This window comes from Corvus cornix, chromosome 2 (assembly GCF_000738735.6).
Source record: "Corvus cornix cornix isolate S_Up_H32 chromosome 2, ASM73873v5, whole genome shotgun sequence".
Taxonomy (NCBI): Eukaryota; Metazoa; Chordata; class Aves; order Passeriformes; family Corvidae; genus Corvus; species Corvus cornix.
The window spans coordinates 100,931,950-100,952,135 of record NC_046333.1 but is presented as its reverse complement, the minus strand read 5'-3'; the positions used below and the strand labels follow the sequence as shown (position 1 = coordinate 100,952,135).

The window sequence follows — 20,186 nt, the reverse complement described above, 5'->3', positions numbered from 1 at the left end:
TGATGCTGGAAAGTAGTGGATATTAGGGAGAAGAAGCAATCATGAAATGTCTTTGTTGCAGTAGCAGTTGTTTTCATGCTGTACACTATCAGTTAACAGCAGATACTGAATCTGAGCTCTTTTCATGTGAAGAGCAGATTCTGCTAAAGCCCAGCAATACCTTTCCTTCCGTATGAAATACCTGTCTGCATGCAGATGTGGCCTAAGTGTATCTGCTTTTCATTAAATCAGCAAACTGAGTCCTGAATGTTCTGATTAGCCAATGTTAAAGTTACAAGCATTTCATACATAAGATCAAAAAAATACTGCAGTGTTACTTGCTATTTTGTTCTTATTCTCTGTAAGCGGTAAGTTTGCTTTCGATGGATCAGTCAATCCTGTAGTGCTTTCAGAAATAATCAGTCATTATTTTAACTGTGTAATTTCAAAAACACAAGACTGAAACTGGGATCACGCTACAAACACATATAGGACAATTTGGGGAGAAAAAAGGAAAAAAAAAAAACAACAAACCCCAAAACATCTAAGCCTCTCAAATTTATAATATATACTGGAACTGTAAAATTACAAATTCGTACAATGATTTTCTTTAATTCCTTTATTTTAATTCCTTAATAAATGCTCTGACTTTACTGAAAACAACTGGTGCTTAAAATTGGAGTGGTTTGTGTATAAAGTAGAGCTCTTCTGTGAAGATCAGGATTTCGTGCTTAAAATACACAGTTTGTGTTTGGGATGGTGCTTGCTTTAGACAAAAAGCTCCTGATGTTCAAGCATGAAATAAAGTAAGGTTTTTGCTATAGTAGAACATTATTCTGTAATAAAAGTGTAACATATTTCTTCTTCCCCTTGTTCCAAACTCAGTGACCTACAACAGCTGATACCAATGATAAATAAAGAATTAAATTTGTATCCCATGGAAGGAGCTCAGGGATCTTCTTAGGCCCCCAACAATTAACAGTAGAAATACTGGGATTGGGAACTATAGGAAATCCTGTACTTGGTCACAAATGATCCGAAGTTAATAAATAGAAGTCGTATTCAGAAAAAAAATTAAAAGAAGCAGATATTAAATTTTGGATTTGTTTCTAACCCTTCCTATCTCAATATTTTTAAGAACAGATTCAACTTCGAAATATCTGGAAAAGGTTCACCTTTTTCACAAGTAGTCTGCATTTTCTAGAGTGTATTTTTTTCACAGCTTACAGTGTAAAATAATTTCATTCTGAAAAGGCAGTTATTTGAGAAAGTCTTGTGAACAATGCTGCCTGCGAATCAAGTTCAATGTTACATTTAATATTACATCATCACAGTAACACCAAATTAAATGTTTGCTATCTTATATTGTGAGTCTGATTTCCCAGATAGTGAGGTGGTATTCACACTTTATCCAGCCTGCCTTTTTTATTATCATCACGCAACACAGAGACTTTCATTGTGAAACTAGAAAGATATTATAATTTAATACTATTATTGCTGCTAAGTAAAACTTAAGTTGTTTCCATCGTCTCCAAACCTGTTGACATTTTCTGGTATTACTTCCAAGTTTTGTACCTATTAATACAAATTAATTAGAGGTTTTTTAACAGTCAGTCCAGCATCGAGTCAACTACTGCAAATTATTAATAACAAATGTCACATTCTGCCTTTTTTGGATACAATTTGAGATAAGAAATTCATATACTTATATTGCATTTTACTAGGATGAAAATATTTTTACGTCTAAATTTGGGTATTAGATTTGATGGCAACAGGAAGACTAATAACTTGAATTATCATTTTAAGTAGGAGTGACTGATTCTCCTCAGAGAACCAAAAATGTATGAGAGGATCATTTCTGAGCATTAGAATATTTTTGTTCTTCAGGTATTTTTCAGTGTGCACCCTAATTTTGAATTTTAGAAAGGCAGAATCAGTAGGTTAAAGCCTGGACTATCATTGTCTTTGTCGTGGGCACAGGTCTGTGAAGGACACAGATGTATTTAAAGTGTGGCTGTTTTGGGGTCTGCTGTTTTGAATTCCTTCACAACTGTGGCTGCTGCCAGGGTATCTTCTGAGAGCGATCCTGTGATGCAGAGGTGGCAGCAGTCCTGTAAGGAGGTAAGGTTTGGAAAGACAGCCAGTGGAGTAGCACTGATCCCTAGGGTGGTGCTTGACTGAGGTGTAGTAGCCTGGCCAGAATTACAAACTGATACTGATTCCCAGTCTTTCTTCAGGCAAGAAACCAAATAAATTCTTGCAATTTTTACCACTACCATTGAGTTGCACTGAAATCTCTGTAAAAGATTTAATTACCAAGTAGTTTATATATTAAGATTTGACATGAGCATCAAATGATTGCAAGAAATTCCCTTGTTTTTTCCCCTTATGTGTAAATCAAACTGAATTGTAATGGAAGTAAACGTAAATAAGTGCAAAAAGTAACCACACTCTTAATGAAGACACACTGTCTGTTTAGGCCAAGGATGATGACATTTCAGACTTTCACAAGTGGCAGTTTTCAGAAGAAGGGTATTGAAATTTTTAATGAATTGCCATTGTTTATAAACTACATTTAAAACAGATTTTCCATCACAACCAAAGAAAAGGTACACATAGCAGAGTATGTTTCAGAATTGTCTTTATTATCAATTAATTCTTTTAATCTCTTAAGATGAAGATCACAGGTTGATTTGCTGCTTCTGCCATTTTTGAGTGCTCTGGAAAAGTAGTATATCTGCTAGTTAGGAAGAATCTTTGTTTTTTACTTCAGTGACCGTGATAAAAGCGTACAGATAATGGATAAATCATCACATGTACGCATCTTGTCACTGAAGCCAGTGGAGTCCTATGGAACAGAGACTATCACCTACTCAAATAATGTTGGTGTCATTGTTTAGAGTTCCAAAGAAGTGAGTGTTCATGTGCACAGCAGCGAAGAACTGCATTCCCTTTTCTTCAGCACCTGATGAGATCACAGCTTCTCTTTCTGCAACAGTGTTGAGCATTGCCAGCTTAGACCTTTGCTTGTTTTTTCATCACCTCCATAGCTTCATCCATGGCTTGTACTTATTGTCAACAGCAGATTACCTCTTAATGTCAACAAAGACTGCATACACAGACAGGATATTTTGTTTGCAGAAGGTAGCAACCTGAGCTGAGGAACAGAGAACAAGCTAAACAGTGTGAACAGAAGACTATGTATACCTTGCATACACTGAGGTAAATAGGCTGAAAACCAAAAAGTATTATGAACAACTTTTTCCCCCTGAGGATTTAAGAAGCTCTTTATAATAAATATAAATAGGACTCCTATGAAGCAGATAAAAGGCAAGAACAATGCACATTTGCAGTTAACTGCTAAAAGTTTCCATAAAACGTTTATGGTTTTGTTCCGTCACCCATGTGACATAATTTGTTTTTCTGTAGTTAAAAGAGATTCAATTCAAGTTGCAGGGCCTTCTTTTAAAAGGAGTCAGGAGGAGAATGTAATTTGTACAACACAGTTTCAAGTTCATATTGCCTTTCACTTTGGAAACTTGTAATAATTTCTTGGAACAGAGCTACCTGTGGTTGTAAGCATGCCAGCTATCACATGAAGCATGCAGATTAGGGTTTCTTGCTTTAAATCAGTAGATTAATTTTGGTTGGTTTAAAGTGTACTCTTGTAATTAATCTACTAGTATTTGTTTTAAAAACCTGTGCTGGATGTTTTGAAAGGATATTTATCCTTAGGCAAGAAGAATATTGGAATTTTTTCTGTTATGTCAACGTTTGAGATGAACTTTGCCTTTTAAATCTTCTAAAAGTAAACATTTTCTGACACTTCTGTCAATTCATTACATTTGAGTTTTCTGGGTGCTGTCAGTAGGACTTAAACATATTTTAATGCAAATAATTATCCCACTGTTTTGAACTGAAGTTGTTTAGCAAGATAAAATAGGCTAAAGATATGCAAGCCCTCTTATCTCTGTTAATTTGGTGAATGCTTTTTGATCACGTCCACCCTCACTTCCATAGGATGTTAAGTGACAGAGCTGTGCAGATCATTCTTTTCTTAACATACACCCACAGACTTTCTTTCATAGGAACTAAATAATACCAAATTTAAGAACTGTCAGGTAGGAAAACAAGAAAAGGCAAAGAATAGTTAACTAAAATAGGGGAAAGTGTGTCCTCGCTGCCCTCTGTGCAGACAATGAACTGCCCTTTGCCTGCAAACCTACAGCTGACCACAAGCAGCCACAGGACCTGGTTGTCAGCCAGCTCCAGAGTGCCTTTGGTGCAGGCTGTGTGCCTTAAGGATTTACCAACTCCAGACAAAAAAGAAACAAAGGTGGAGGAGAAATGTGAATGAAAAAGCTATGCAACAAATATACAGTCACTAGAGGAAGAGGTCAGGTGTCACCACTTGCTACTGAAACAGTGTCATTAGTTACTAGATTTTCAGCAGTTATCACAGTAGAGTGAGGCTTCATGGTAGGATTTGTAGCTTTTAAAATTTGAATGAGAATATTCTTTCTGGCAGGCAGGCGTCCCCAAACTTTAGCATCTCTTTCCATCTCAGGATATCAGTGCTGCCTCTTCCTTTTGGGAAGAGAAGATTCACTTACTTAGGGATAGCATACTTTTAGTTAAACAGTACAGCTTTTCTTTACCCACCCCTAGAATAAGCATTTCTAATCACTGTTGTTACCTGCTGAATTTCTCCCAAGACTTTAACATCAGCAAACTTAACATGCTAACCAACAGGAGAGTGTGGGTCTATCATGGACCAAAAGAGTAATTAGTCAGGGAATGTGTAAGTGAGAAATCATAATTTAAAAGTAATTTTAGGGACTAAAAATCATGTCAGTAGAGGAAGATGGCTGTTGACATTTCTGGGAGCCAGCCATTCAAACCACAGAGGATCTTCACTGGATTTTGAAGAAAAAAGGGATTAAATTTCGTCCTTGGCCTTCAGTTCTACAGAGCAGGTTTTGATTCTTCTCGCTGATGAATGAAGGGCTGGCAAGAACTATTATATTCCATAAATACTGAAGTCATCCTAAGAAGCTATATTCCTGAGAGTCTAATCTTGCAAGGGCTTAAACATTTGGATATATATGGACCTAAATGCACAGCTAGTACTGCCAGCACAGCATTCATGCAACTGAGCTTCCGGTTATGCAGTGATATTAATATAAAAATCACAAATACTTTCAATTGAAAAACAAAACAAGCAAATCATTTTTCCCTGTTAATTTTATATTTGGGAGGTCGTTGAGCTCTTTTATGGATTTTCTTGGGGGTGGGTAAAGTTGTGTAGGTTAGAGATTGGCACAGAACTTGAAATAAGCAAAATCTTTTTCAGATAAGTGACAGTTCTCTGGATGCTATTAAGCTGTGAACAGTAGGTCTTTTCAATCACTGTGATTCATTTTCATATTGTGGGGTTTTTTTAATAATAATGTCTTTAAAAGGCTTGCTGAACAGTAGGCTGCAGCAGCATAACTTTCTGTGCAGAAGGAAAGGTTTTTTGCACAGTGTCTTAGATAATTTACCTTAAATTGATTTGCGCAGCTCAATAAAACCTTAAGAACGCTGTACCAGCTCAGATCACAGGTTCATTTACCACCAGATCTCATCTCTGACCGTGACTGATAGTGAAACAGGAAAAAGAGTTTAAGGAGGGGACACACACATAGTAATGTTTCCCACATTGGTTGTCGTAGTCTCTACAGATTTACGGCTGAGGGTTTTTTTGACTGGCAGTGGTATTTCTGTATTTAATAATTTTGGTAGATTTTTCTTCCAGGAATTCTTTTTTTTTTTTTTTTGCCCTCCCAGCCTGTGTGGGCTTTTAGTTATGGCAGTGAGTTCTGCAGTTTAAGTATGTGTTGTATGAGGAAGTGCCACTTGATTGATTTGAACGTTTTTGTTTGTTTGTTGGGTTTTTTCCTCCAAGCCTGCTGCCCACTAGTCTTCCCTAGTTTCTCTATTAGAAATATTTTGTCTTTCCTACATTGCCCCTCTCACTGCATATCATATACCCTCAAATATTTGTCTTTCCATTTAAAGAGTCTCCTTAACTGGTTCTCTCACAGGGCTTGTTCCCTATCTTTGCTCATTCTTGTTGCCCTTCTAGTTTTACTAGACCCTGTTGGCAATGAGAAACCCAAACTACCAACAGTGTTCAAGGTGTTTTCTTTTTCATTATCTAGTCTTCTTTATTGTGGGGTGGGGTTTTTTGTTGTTCTTTTGCTGTTGGTAGGGTTTGGGGAGTTTGTGACACTGAGTTGATATCTTTGTATAATTACAGTAGATTATTTTATAATTCCATGAGAACCTGAGCACAGTTGCAGGTAAGAGGAATATGTGTGAAGGCCTCTGTATCAACATTAGCAGAGCCCAAAGGGTACTATTAGTGATAATTATCCTCACCTCGGGTATTTTCAGGTCTGTCGTACATGTTGAGTAGTCTGTTCAAAAAATCCATTTCATTCAATTTTTTATTCTTTCATGTAGTGACATGTCTTCCCGTTTGCTATACTGCCATGTATGACTTATGAAGACGTATTTTCAAAATTATCTACCATGACTAATATTTTCTTCCGTACAGACGGAGAACACACTTTATTTTTGTTCTTAAAATAGAAAATAAATTGCTCTTCAGCCTGCTTTTGGAGAGGCAATGTTTACAGTACCACAAAGGACATTTGTGCTTTCAAATCTGCTCATAGTTCCTTAATCGTTCATTATAGTTTGCCTGATTTAGCAGAAAAGAACACCATTGTTTGGAACCCTTCTCATTAGAGAAATAAAATGTTTAAAAATACAAAATGCCCCTTTTTTTTCTTCGCAGTTCCTAATGCTGTGTGTCACTAAGAGAAAATGATCTAAACTTTTTGATCTCCCTTGGGGAAACGCTGCAAGTAGCAGAATTTTGTTATTTTTATGTCAATTTAGGTCTTACATGATTCAGCACTTGTGGTTTGTGGGAAAAAGCATTGTAGATTGTGATTAAAGAAGCAAAAATAGTGAGGAGTGGCTACTAGAGAAGGCCTCTTTTTACTGCTAAAATACTTCTTTCGTTCACTTTTTTCATTTTTAAACCTGTACCTCCGTTCATCATATTTTCTCTATCAGTTGTGACTAGCACATTTCAAAGAAAATAGTTCAATTCTGTTTCACTTTTCAGGTTTTTTTGGCAGTACAAAGAATTAAGAACAAGTTGCTATAGGATCTTGGTAATACTAAATCTGTACATTAAAGTCTGTCAAACATGGTTGTCTCCAGCAAGTCAACCAGTCATCCCCTTCTGGTAGCCTCTCAGGAATAAACAGAAAGTCTCTAGGGAAGGGAATGAGAGAGGATACAGGATGCAAAGAAACTGCTTGTAGTGCAGGAAAAATTCTTTGTTGTAGTAGTGGACCACAAACAATAAGTTAACTCATTCTGGGATGCATTAACAAGGCTGTTGTACAAAAAAGCATGAAGTAATTATGCCATTCTCTTTGGCAATGGTGAGTCCTCAGCTGGGGTATTGTGTCTAATTTTGGGAACTGAACTTAAAAAGAAGTACACAAATGGAGTCCAGAGGAGAGTGTCAAGAGTAAGAGGAGACAAAGTAAACTGGATATGTTTACTCTTGGAAAGAGAGCACTCCAAGCTGAAGGGGAAAGGGAGCCAAATACAATTTTTAGTATTTAAAAAGCTGTAATTATATATTCTTGTGCCTGTCTTTTCAGAGGGAGGAAATGAAGTTATGGAGAGGAGAAAATTCCTCTCTTTCGTGATGTATGGTAGTCCACGTGTTTGGGATATTCAGCAACAGTGAATTTAATGAGAACAATCTCACGAATACATGGAGATACGACTGCCCAGTTTCAGGCACATACGTCTGTATTTTCAGTGATGTGAATCACCTTATGCTCAAGAAGTTAAAAACTTCTGAAAATCTGGGAAACTTTGGAAGACACAAGGTCATGTCAGTTGGTCTTTCACATTTGCCACTTTCTGTTGACTGAGCTTCTGTGGGCATGTTGGTTGAAAGCCCCTGGGACTTCTTTTCCAAAACTAGATCTTCTGTAATCATGTCTTGAATTAATCTAGGTCTTCATTACTTATCTAACTAATTTTGTCATGGCCATGTTGTATAAACAGACAGTGATAATTTTTCTTAAAAGTGCATGTTCTTCCAGGATGCTATTTCAGACAGTGTAGCAGACTATAACATAGCATGCACAAAACTCTTCTTGTGCTTCCAAATGTTGATTGTTTTAAAACTAATTCCTGGCAAGATGCACATGATTCACTTCTTCTTGTGGAGAGTTACGCACATTTCCTAATTGGACAGGGCCTAAAGTTTTCCTCCCTAAAAGGAGAAAGAAAAATGGCTGAGGGAAGTAATGTAGTCAGGAGTATAATCTCTAAAGGCTCAAAGGAGCAAAGAGCATGCCTTCAGATATTTTCAATTAAAACCAGCAAGCAGGAGTTTTTGTTTTCATCTGTGTGTGCACTGGCATACATATGTGCATTTCAGTATAAGACTTTTCCTACTTCTGTACAAGGTTCTAACCTATTCAAGAACTAGGACATCAGGTGGCTAACAGTGCGGTGAAAAATCCAGTTCAGAGGCTGTTAGCTGTAGCCCCTGGAGCATGTAGAAGTGAAAATAGAATTTGGAGAATAAAACAAGTTTGTTTCAAGTCTCTGGCATCAGTGAGGAGGTTCTCCAGGTGGAGGGTGGCAGGTGAGTAGCTTTGAAGTGTTGATCACAGCTCCCAAGTATCGCCTTTACAAGGAGGTAAACTTGTGAGTCCTGTGGCAAGTGCCATCCTTGGTAGTCTGCAGGCTTTTTGGAGATGTGCCTTTTGCATTTGTCTTCAGAAGAGGGGTTTGAGAGCAGAGTTAATGCAAAGCTGTTGATTTTGCTAGTGAGAAGTTTAAAGAACTACACACAGAGATCACAGTATATCAGGTTTCATTAGTTCTCCTGCTTGTGATAGCAAAATCTGTAGAAAAAAAGACACAACTTCCATTTCATATTCCTACTAGGAGTAGTTCCTACTTTCCTAATGGAGTGAATTTAAAGGGAAAAAATGCTGACATGCATCTTGCAATGTTGTTGACTCAAAGGATTGTCACATTGAAAGGCGTATCTTTTTTTTGGTTCTGTAATTGTTAGGAGTGGTGAGCTTATTGTAAGTACAGCCACATGTCATGCTAATACCATTCCTGATCCATGCTTACATGATAAATGTGAACATACTTAAACTTTATGAGTTGGAATCCTGGGGGAAGTACAGAGATAAAAAGTATGCAGTAAAACAAAGTTTTATTTTCTTTTACTTTTTCCCTTTCCAAAATAGAAACAATAAAACATCTTTGCAAATAGCATAATTAAGTGGGTTTGGTATGGGGTTTTTTTGTAAAAACATATTGTTTTTCATGCTTCCAGACACCAAGAGGGAAATTTAAAATAAAATGTTTAAGCACTTTATGGAGGGTTGTTCTGTGGAATGTCAGGATGTAGTAGGGAGAAAATCCTGACTAACAGTCAGCTTGACTTGGGGGGAATTCCAGGCATTTGCTGCTAGCAAGAGAGCACAGTTTGCTCTGAGCACTCTTTGTTTGCTATAGGTAAGGACTGGCTCAGTTGTGTCAATGCTTACTCTCTCTGGGCAGGTTTTTCCAGTGTGGAAAGGTTGGGTTCTTGTTGGGACCTGATGTTTCAAAACTGGAGGGTATATCACTGGCCAAGTGACTTTGGAATTCATTTACTTTTTTGAGATGCTTATGCACATGTGATACCCTTTTCATGTCTCTACATCAATTATTTTTCTCCTCAGATTTTATATTTTAAGCAAGTCATCAGCCTTTGAATCATGTCGCTGCTCTGAGAGCGCCTGCTAAGGAGTGCTTGCTTTTTAGTTTCATGTGCATTTGTTCCAACAATGCTGCCAGGCTAAGCCATTGTCCTCCTTCCTCCAACCCTCCCCCATCACTGTCCACTCCACTTTCCCATTTATATGCCTGCACTGTGCCCTCAGCTGTGTCCTGGTAAAGCTGTTTGTTTGGCCTGACCAAATGAGGTGGAGGGAGAGGTTATTTTTAGTGCGGATCATTTCCGTGGTTTTAACTGAGGGCGGGTGACACAAAATGGAGAAGAAGAAAGCGGAGATGGGAACAAGCAGTAGGATGTAATGGGAAGGTGATGGCTATCTAAACAAGCACGCTTACTTCCTCCACCTCTGTATCTATGGGCAGAGATTAGAGTCAGACCAAAAGCCACTGAGAATCTGTGTGTCAGAAGAAACCCAGTGCAGTGTGTTGGTTTTGCTTCTTCTGATGTGAAGACTGACATTCCTTGCAGAGGTTAGGTGGTATAAGAACAGGTCTGTCTTGCTCACCCTTGCCCTTTTGGATAAGTAAACACAGCTACATTCACTGCAGTTATTTCTGAACTTAACTTTGTGGACTGGAGCTTTAAGGCTTAGTCTGATGCCTTACAAAAGCAATCAACTCTCATGAACTTGAGTGTACAAAAGATTTACATGGCTGTTTGAGCCTTATGCCATTTTTCTCTTGGCTTTGTTGTGTGGAACAGTCGTGGAACTGCAAGGCACTTCCACTCTACTACTCTATTATTTTTACTGAAAATACCCTAGATAGGTATACAGAAATCCCATGAGGGGTCATTTGACCACAAAAGATGTGGCAGGGGAGGGTACCTATAGATACATACATTTAAATTCTGTTTCTATTTTCCCATGGCTGGGAATCAGCCAGCATAAGTCTTCCTGTGGTTGTAAAGTAAGAATGGAGCATTGTTCCAGTGCACGCCATGTCAGCGACAGTATGTATAATCAAAGCTATTTTATGAAGTTCACATGGCCTTTGGAGGAGATGGGATGAGTTCAGAGTTCACAAAACAGAAATCAGCTGAGGGCTCCTGAGTAAGTAGAAAGCCTGTTCGGCTCAGGTTCTTGAGAAGTCTTAGAAGACTCATGTTACGTATCTTTGTCCTGACCTTGCCCATCTCTTTTTGGGCATCCACTGTTGGGAAAAGGGCTAAAAAGAGCTCTAGTGTGACCCTGCAAAAGCCTTCTTGATTTAAGATTTAAGAAGTCATTTCTAGAAGAGATTACTTGCCGATATATCCCATATCAGCACTATGCTGATTCATTTTTAAATAGGTTAACTAAAAGAACAAATGAATCATAGCTGTTGATCAGGTGAAAGTTTTGCCTTATATGCCAGTGAGATTCCCCTATTTCCCCACTTGCACCATTGCAACTGTGAGAGACCACACTGCCTTTCTTGCCAGAAAGCATGATGGTTTTCGTTCTGGTTTTCTTTCTGTGAGCTGCAAGAGGCTTCTACCACAAGAAAATAATCAACTCATTTCTACCAACTTGTCCTTATAAAAGGTGTTATGTGATAACATGAGGGAGCCTGTGGCTATCCAGAAGGGAAAGGGCTCCCAACAGGATCAGTGAAGCTCCTGAGGTTTCACAATGTATACACTTAAAAAGCCTGAGGGTCAATTCAGATTTTAGCTAAGCTAAATTGTGTTGTTTAGGAGATAAATGGAGAGGAAATATGATACAATCTAATGTTTTGTCTTCATAAAGTCCAGTGAAGTTTTTCAGTTGAACTTTTCAACTCCTGCTAAAAATGTTAAATACAACCTCCAGTATCTGTGCCTGTGTTAACTCAAGCACTAAATTATTTCATCGCTTTTCTCATGGAGGAAAAAAAGAGGAAAAGCAAAACCTCCTTTGCATTTCAACCTGGATTTATGTAACCAGAAAAAATGGAAAGAGAATATATCAATCTTTGCAAAAATACAGACGCCATCTTAGCTGAATACTTAATATATTAATTATTTTGCAAGCTGAGTGCTTAATAACAAGTACTACGTGGAGGCAAGCTGAAGGCTTCTCTGCGTCTAGCAGTATTTGTAATTTGTTTTAAATTGCATTACTGCCATCCTTTACCTTAGTTTCCATGTTCAGTTCTCCAAAATCTGAATCCTCTCTTATCACAAGGAAAATGTACCAGTGATGTTTCCTGAGCATGCAAAGACACACTTGGAAAGGAAGTTCACTTTTTTATTATGTGAAGTAAAATATTGGCATGAGCATGTTTGTCACCAGGTTTGTTAAAAAAAAATCAAGCTGCTTTAGACTAGAATAAAATCATTCTCCATCTGTGTCTAACAAATTATCTAAAATATAAATATACGTGTTCAAAACTAGTACAATGTTATATCAATAGAAGCCAATTTTTTTACTTTATTCTTCAAAATAAGTGCAAAACAAGAATAATGACATTTTACTCAAAGTTAAAGGTTTAATTTAAGCAGGTTTTGTTTTGTTGTTATTTTTTTAAGATCAGAAGAAGTTTCCAAGAAAGTTTACAATGTGGTAGATAGAAAATGTGATTGAAAGCCAACCAACTTAGAATTATCCTCTGTAGCCAACTACAAGTGAAAATTATCAGTGAAGAAGAGAAATAACTAGCTTGTTTGCTCCATTTGTATGAATGGGTGTCAAAAATACATCAAAACCAAACAGAATAAAACTTGGAACTGAATCATCAGTACCATTTTTAAAAATACCTGAAACTTGTGACTCCTCACTTTACGAGTAGGGAATGTTCAAGGAATGTAATACAATTGGTTTGCATCAGTTGCAAAAAAAAAGCAATAATATTTGGGGTTTAATGGATTTATTCTGCTTTTCCAAGACCTTTATACCTTGTATGCATTAGTGAAGGGTTTACTGTAAAAATAGTATTTGACCACTACAGCAAATGTGTACACCTGAGTAGTGCACCAGTTTTTGAGATGTTGTTTATTATACTGCTTATTTTATTTATAGTGTTATTATATTATTTTTCTGACAGTAGTCTTAAAGAGGTGGAAAAAAATTTCAGCATTAATTGTTGTTTAACAACAGGAATTATGTAGGTTTCTTCCTTTTTTTTATGGATACACATAATCAATACTGCATCCTTGAGTAATTCATCAGAATATTTCTTTCTTTATTAGTGGTTTTCACAGCATCAGAAAGGCTTTCCTGCTGTGCTTTCCCAACTCTCTCCTGCTAGATACTCCCTTGTCCTGTCTAGGGGCATCTGCTCGGGGATGGTTGAGGTGAAGGAAAGAGGATGCTGAAGAAGGCAGCCCAATATTTCCCTTGGTTTTCTCTTCTTTCCTTCCTATCCTTGACTTGTCCTTTCCTTCCCTGGTAGGATCTGGGCAGTGGACTCCCCCAAAGATGTCTCCTCAGCAGAAGGCCTCTCAGGAATGGCTTGGCTGTTTCTGCTTCGTGCCACCTGCAGAGACATCACGAGAGGCCAAGTTATATTTTTACCTGACACAAGCTCTCTGACATGAAAAATGAACTTTTGCCCTACATGTTTGTGATACTGTCCTGTTGAATTGTTTTCTGTCTAAAGTACATGTTTCTCAGTGTGAAACACTTCCAGCTAATCAAAAAGCCTGGATGAATACACTTGGGTAAAAGGAAGCGTGTTGGTAATACAAACCATATATCACTAACATCTGTATTTTAAACCTGATTGAGCAAAGTAAGAACAAATAACTACTGATATTTACTAAAGCCTTTTATGCAGATTACATAAAAGCAAACATCTTAGAGAGCATAGTCACTAAGAAATAGGAGATTTTGATTAATTCTTTAAACCATTTAAATGTAGCTTTAAAATCATATGCACAATCTGGGCTGCTAAGCTTTTACTGTCTTCCTTTAAGGTTGAGATTTAATTAAAGGTCAGTGTCACACACATTTCCACAATGCACAGTAAAACCCTGGAATGAAATAAGCCTCACTTGAACATTTGATTAGACAAGATAATGTATTTCCCCCTAGAGTAGTTTGTTATTCAAAACAAGCTCTTTAGGGAAGGAAGTTCACATCAGTTGGTAACTGTTCCTGTGGATACCAAAGAACTTTGTACAGTAAATTCCACTGCAGGTCATTTAGGAGCTGGAAGCATGTCCCATGTCTAAAAGTATCAAAATGTATTAAAAAAAAAAAACAACTAAAACACCAGCTAGATAGCAAAGAAACAGCAGGCTGTTATAGTAGAAAAAAAATAGCACCCACATTTACAGAGACATTCATATTTTTATCTAGTCAAGAAATTGCACCTTTCTAGTAGATGAATTTTAGAAATGCTGTTTTACGCCCTGTCAAAAAGAAAACAGTCAAAAAATTTACTATAAACTGATACCCTTACATGTAATATGGAACTGAATAACTTCCAGCTTTAATTTCCCTGTAAACATAGTTCTAGACTTCAAAATGATTAGCTATTCTGATTTGTAGATGGCATCTTTTCTTCTGTCATTGACCTCGTTAGATCGTTCTTGTCTTCACTCACCACTTATCTTGAAAGTTATAGTGACCAGTAGCACGTGGTGGCAGCAAGCCATGTTCATTAGGACTCAACTAAATTTTAACTTCTTACTATTTCTGATTATCCATACTAATTGACTTTAGACAGTAAGCACAAAACTAATGTTTTGTTTTGGACTCTTAAACACTCTCTAAAACAAAGACTTTTTTTTGTGGGATGGGAACATTCCATCCAGTTAATAAATGTTTGCTGCTGGAAAAGCAGTTTTCAAACATTTTGCAGTATAGCAATAAGTCTGCTATATCTCTGGTGGGTGCTTGAGTTTTGAAATCCAGTTTAAATCTAATTTTGACTTTATCTTGGCCATGTTGTTTGTGTCTTTGATTACAGAAGTTTCTGTAAAATAGCCAGCCCAAGAGTTATTGTGTTCTGAGGTTGCTGAAGCTGCTAAAAAAGCTGTGGTTCGTAGCTTAAATTTGTTCTGTGGAATAATGATGGTGGTGATCATAAAAGTTTCTTAGATTTGGAGGAAAGGTTCTGCAAGTTTTATGTAGTATATATTATATAGTATCATTATAATATATAATATTAAAGAGTGACTCAGTATAGCTATATGTGGATATTATACAAATGAGCTAAGATAGTTTTATATTGTCACCCTTGGTACATAGTACTAGCCAGTACTATGAGTCAGTAGATAGTCCCCAATGTGAAAAATAGGCATACTCTGGCAGCCAGCTCAGATCTCTATACAATTCCAGCAAGTAACTTAAATTGCATTTCTTCCATTCCTTCTCCTGCCTTTCTTCCTAGCTAAAGCAGAATGGGGTATGTGCTTGGCATAATCTGCTTTTGATCTTTACCAGGAGCTCTAAGTGAGTTTTTTTCAGTGCTGTAGAGTGTAATTTGTTCTGTAAGTAGTGGAGCTAATAAATTCTGGTTGTCTTTGGATGTCACTTCTCCAGTGACAATAAAAAGCCTGTTTCTCCTTCAGGTCTGTTGCTTGATTCTCCTCGGAGCAGTCCCAGTCCCCTTCCAGGTGGACAAGAGGCAGTGCATGTCAGGGCATTTTTGGTGAATAAGTGCTGGCTGGCTGATCAGACCATGTGTGTCCATCAGCAGCTAATTCAGCACAAACAGCAGGTAACTTGTTAGGATCATGCTAAAAACTTCCCTTCAGTGAGGAGGTGTCAAACCAACCCCTTCCTCCAGCCAAGGGCGGTCCTGTTAAACTTGGAGGCCTTCTTTGAGTTCTCTGCTTTTTTTGTGGCATTTGTTTGGAACTGGCCAGTGGATTGCAGAGTTAGGTGAAAGCCATGATTGCTTGTCAGACAGGTGATCTGACAGTGTAAGTCTCCACTCCTTAGGAAACAAAGCTGAGGAGACAGCATAACTTGGCAGTAGGGCTGAAACAGATTGGTAAGTTGAGCCACAACTGAAATTTAAATGTGACATATACATTTTATGTTTATGGTCGCATTTTATGCTTACAGCTGCCAATAACCTTTCTCCTTCAAGACGGTATATTTTTTAAGAACCATGGAGTGCTGAATAGTATTTTTCATTGTCAAGGAGAATGGAAGGTTTTCTGCTCATAAGTTTAAAGAAATGAATTCTTACGAGCAGGTGGGTGAAGTGATGGACCCAGGTGCGGAATGTTGAGTGCAACATTGCCCCAGTGTTTCGCTGCATGAGTCTGTCTTTGTTGGATGTACAGACACTTCTGAATCATGTTCTGTATAAAAGTGGATCTTGTGTCATCTTTGTTAATGTATCTTTTTTGCTCTTTCAACAAGTTGTAAAATGTTTGTATTGACTGCCTAAGCTTTCATTTCAGTCCTTTTGGGTTTTTTGTGTGAACTTTTCTGCCGGCCTGCTTCAGTCAGGTGTAACACATCTCGATTTTTGTCCTTCTAGTTAGGCACAAAGCTCAAGACTGATTTTCAGAAGTATATGCACATTCAAATTGTACATGGCTAATTTGAGAAGGAATATTTTTTAACTACAAAAATAGTTTTTAAGTGTATTTTAGATGAGGAAGTTAATTTCCCTGAGCATGCTGTGGAAGAAGATGTTCTATGTCCTGTACTTCATCAAAAGATCCTGTCTTACAGCATCAGTATCATCAACATACAGAGTATGATTTGCTGGAGAACAGCATAGGATTTGAGGTTGATACCTATCATCACCAGTGCCAGTGAGATTTGTAGTGGCTGTCTCATTTTTAAGGTCTCATCACTTCTCAACAACCTTTAAAATACAATCATTACAGAAAATAACAACTTTTCAAATAGAAAAATGACAGATTTTTAACTAGTTTTACAAATTTATGAATTCCTACATTTTAATTGGTGTCCCCATTAATGTCATGTCATTAAGTCCACAATAAGATAGTTCTTGATGTATACATCCACATAAAAAATGTTCAGTTGAAGTGTGCACTGCTAGATAGAAATGTTCAGTGTAGCTCTTTCTTGTGGTTCATAATATGAGGGAAAGAGGATAGCCATTGTGAAAAGTTGTTACTACAAAATGCAGAAGACATGAGATCTAATGATGTGTTAAAAGTAACTTTCAATAGCTGTTCTAAATTAAGAGCTTAATGGCTAAACAGACATGCTTCAAGTTTTTTTGAAAAATGATTCCACTGAGCTACAGTTCAGCCATCTCTTTTAGTTGGAAGGCTGTGGCAACGCCTTCCAGTGACAAAACTGCCAGTGGCATCAGGAGCCAATACTTGCAACATACCCAATCTCTATTTTCATCCAAGAAAAGGTACACTGTCATAGGTCTGTTTCATGTAGTGTGAATTCATCATTGCCTTGGGCTGGCCAAAGTGATTGTGGGTGGTACAGAATACAGAGTTGCATAGCCATCATTTTCATGCTGTGCTGTTCAAAGCAGGGGAAATTTACAGAGGGTTTCTGACAACAGAATGCTTTGACACTTCTGTCCTGCATGGTACTGATGGTTTGATATTTTAAGTACATTGAAGAGTTTTTAAAAACTTGCTTTGATGTCTGAAATACTACATTAATAACTTTTTTTTAAATTTTCTGATTTAAGATCACTGTTTTGTAAGTGAAAGTAAATAGCCATTTCACAAATATAAGTGTAATATGATATTGCTGTGTTTCAGTGAATTACAACAGAGCTCTGCTTTTCCTTACTGCAGATAAGACACGAGCAGTGTAGTGCTTTTCAGATTACTGAGCACTTAATGAATTTTGAGATGAGATTATTCAGTTCATAGCTAGGTAGTTTGAAGGTATGCTTTCTTCAAACATGATAGTTCTTCATTAAAAGTTGTAGGTATCATTTCAGTTTTCATATCATAGTCGTAAATTCCTTATGGGCAAACCTTGTTCTGAAAACACTCAGCATAGCTAGAAAAGTGAAAGTATTGATTGAAAATGTGAGAAAATCTGGCGATAACAGTTGAGAGTGTTTATTCAATACTGTAACTAACAACCAAAATCCTATTAATATTTGGAGTGATTTACTTCATCAAGGTGGACAGTGGAATTTCGACTGCGCTTAGAGACGGAAAAAGGAAAAGTATGGGGTTTATATGTTTGAGCCCTTATACTGTACCAACAGTGAGTGAATAGTGATTTGTAGCATTATTTTTTTGCAGTACAGAATTAGTTCACGAAACACGGAGATGGATTTACACATACATGAAAATCTATTGCACTAGTCTTAGTTTAGCAGAGTTGAAAATAAATACATCAAAAGACATTGAAATACATCTTCCTTAATATGATCTTACTGTAATGGATACAAAATGTATTAATATAAACAGACTTTAATGTGTGAATTTAGAAGTCCTTTAGGAAAAAAATACAAGCAAGCAGGCAGTTAAAAATTTTTGTGTATGTCCCTAGTAACCTCTCAAGGACATTCCATGTCATACAGTACTTTTTTCAGTCCAGTGAGTGAATAATAAAGTGATTTCCCCCCTCCTATTCCCCTGTCAGCAGGGTTGGTTGAATTGTAAAGCTACGTAAATCATTTGTAAGTATATCCTGCCATACTTTATTAATCTCTGCATTAGATTGTAGGGATGCAAACATTGTAAAATATATAATATCATGCAGGCTTGGGCAGTCCTATGATTGCAGTACAAGAAGAGAGATTCAATTTTATGAGTTTGTATTATTCTCCCACTGAAATGCTTTCCAAGCAGTCTGGCTTATTTTTACTTTGGAAGTCTAATGCTGGCTTTCCAGGACTTGGTTTAGTTGCTGCAGCCTCTGGCTATTTTTATTCCACTCCTAAGAAATGTGGATCTCAACAGAAGCCTTTTTCCAATCCACACATTGTCTGGAAAATCTTACATACTATATAAAAGTTAATCTACTTACCTGAAGATCCAACTTCTTCCTGTAGTATCTTGGATTTCTTCCAGCATCAGCAAAGAAAGGTCATCGTTTGGACCTATCATATACAGAACCATTGTTGAAAAAATAACTTGGTGTTTAAATTTAAACTTCATTGTTACGTATTTAGTTATTGACCTGTGTATCTGTGAAAAGAAGTGCATTTCTTCCTTCCTCTCTCCCTTCCTCTCCCTCCCACCAAGGGAGGTCGGGTCCTCCTGCTACCTTTCTGCCTTTGTCCCCCATTAAAAATAGAGCTCCTCCACTTCATTATCATTTTCCTGAGCAGCTCAGCCCCAGTGCACTCGGTCACAAGATTCACTTTCCACTCTTGCCAGCATCCCTACAGACTTCTTTGTCCTAGATAGCACTTTCCCAGTGAGACACCAGATGACATAAGGAGATTAGACAAGGGTGACCAGCTCTGTGGCAAGAAAGTGGGAAGTGTCTGGGTTCTGTTTGTGTGGGAATCCTCCTGATAGGCAGAAACTCTTTCCTTCTGCTTTGTTACCACCTGTGGGAGAATACAACAAGATACTTTCAATGGGAATAACAGGTTTTTGCTTGCAGCAGAAATTTCCCTTTTTACTTGAATCAGGGTTTGGATTAGTGCTAGTTTTTAGTAATCTGGAGATTTTCTCAAAGAGATACTGTTCCTTGGTGGGATTATTTTTCGTTATTCTCCCATGGGGTTGATTTTGCGTTACCCTTATGGTAAATTGTCAGTGGAGTTCGGAGAAAAGAAAGCAAATCTAGCAATACATCTAAGAAAGCCCACCTACTGCTATCAGTCTGAAAGTCTGTGGGCCTCTGAACAGAGTAGGTTGGTGGTGAAGGGAATCAGCATGTCTTGTGGGTTACTCAATTGCCTTTGTTCCCTACAGATCATTAGTTAAAGGTTCAGCAAAATGGTAAGAAATTCAGAACTCAGGAGTATTTTAGATTATCCTTTTTTCAGCTCAGTTATGGTAGTGAGCATTAGACTGGGTGTGGGGAAGGTCTGGTAAGATGTACAGATCTTTCCTTCAAGTGATTGATGCACATTTTCTTCTGAAGAAGAAAAAGGGATCTCTTTATTTTAGAAATGTCCCAATTAAGAAAACTGTCCAGCTTGTTTTGAAATTCTTTCAATTTAACTCCACATGATGTACTACCTCCATTGAGGTGGTTGTAATCTTTTTGTTAATACAGGGGGCAAACTCAGATTCCAAAAATATTCCGTCAATTAACTCTGAAGTGATTATGGATAATGTAGATAAATAATCATACTACTAAAACAGTAGTAAGTGTGAATTCTTACTGAAGTATCAAAATTTCCTAGAGATGAGAGTAGGTTTTTTTTCTGATTTGTATATGGGCAAACTGAGCCACCAGAGGTCACAGAGAATCGTTGGCAGAGCCAGAAATAGAGCTCAGGCTTTTCTACTTTCAGCTCAGTGTTCTTGTCACTGG

The 20,186-nt window shown here is 37.4% G+C and overlaps 1 protein-coding gene and 1 long non-coding RNA gene across 3 annotated transcripts in view; one reads left to right on the top strand and one right to left on the bottom strand.

The window, feature by feature from the left end:
* GNAL (G protein subunit alpha L) overlaps nucleotides 1-20,186 on the top strand; it is a 188,558-nt gene that overhangs the window by 76,465 nt on the left and 91,907 nt on the right. The gene's annotated exons all lie outside the window — the stretch shown is intronic.
* LOC120409643 lies at nucleotides 12,062-19,184 on the bottom strand. Its single transcript, XR_005601370.1, has 2 exons — nucleotides 18,720-19,184; nucleotides 12,062-13,305 (listed from the first exon to the last, which is right to left on the bottom strand). It is a non-coding gene; the product is annotated as an uncharacterized LOC120409643 (long non-coding RNA).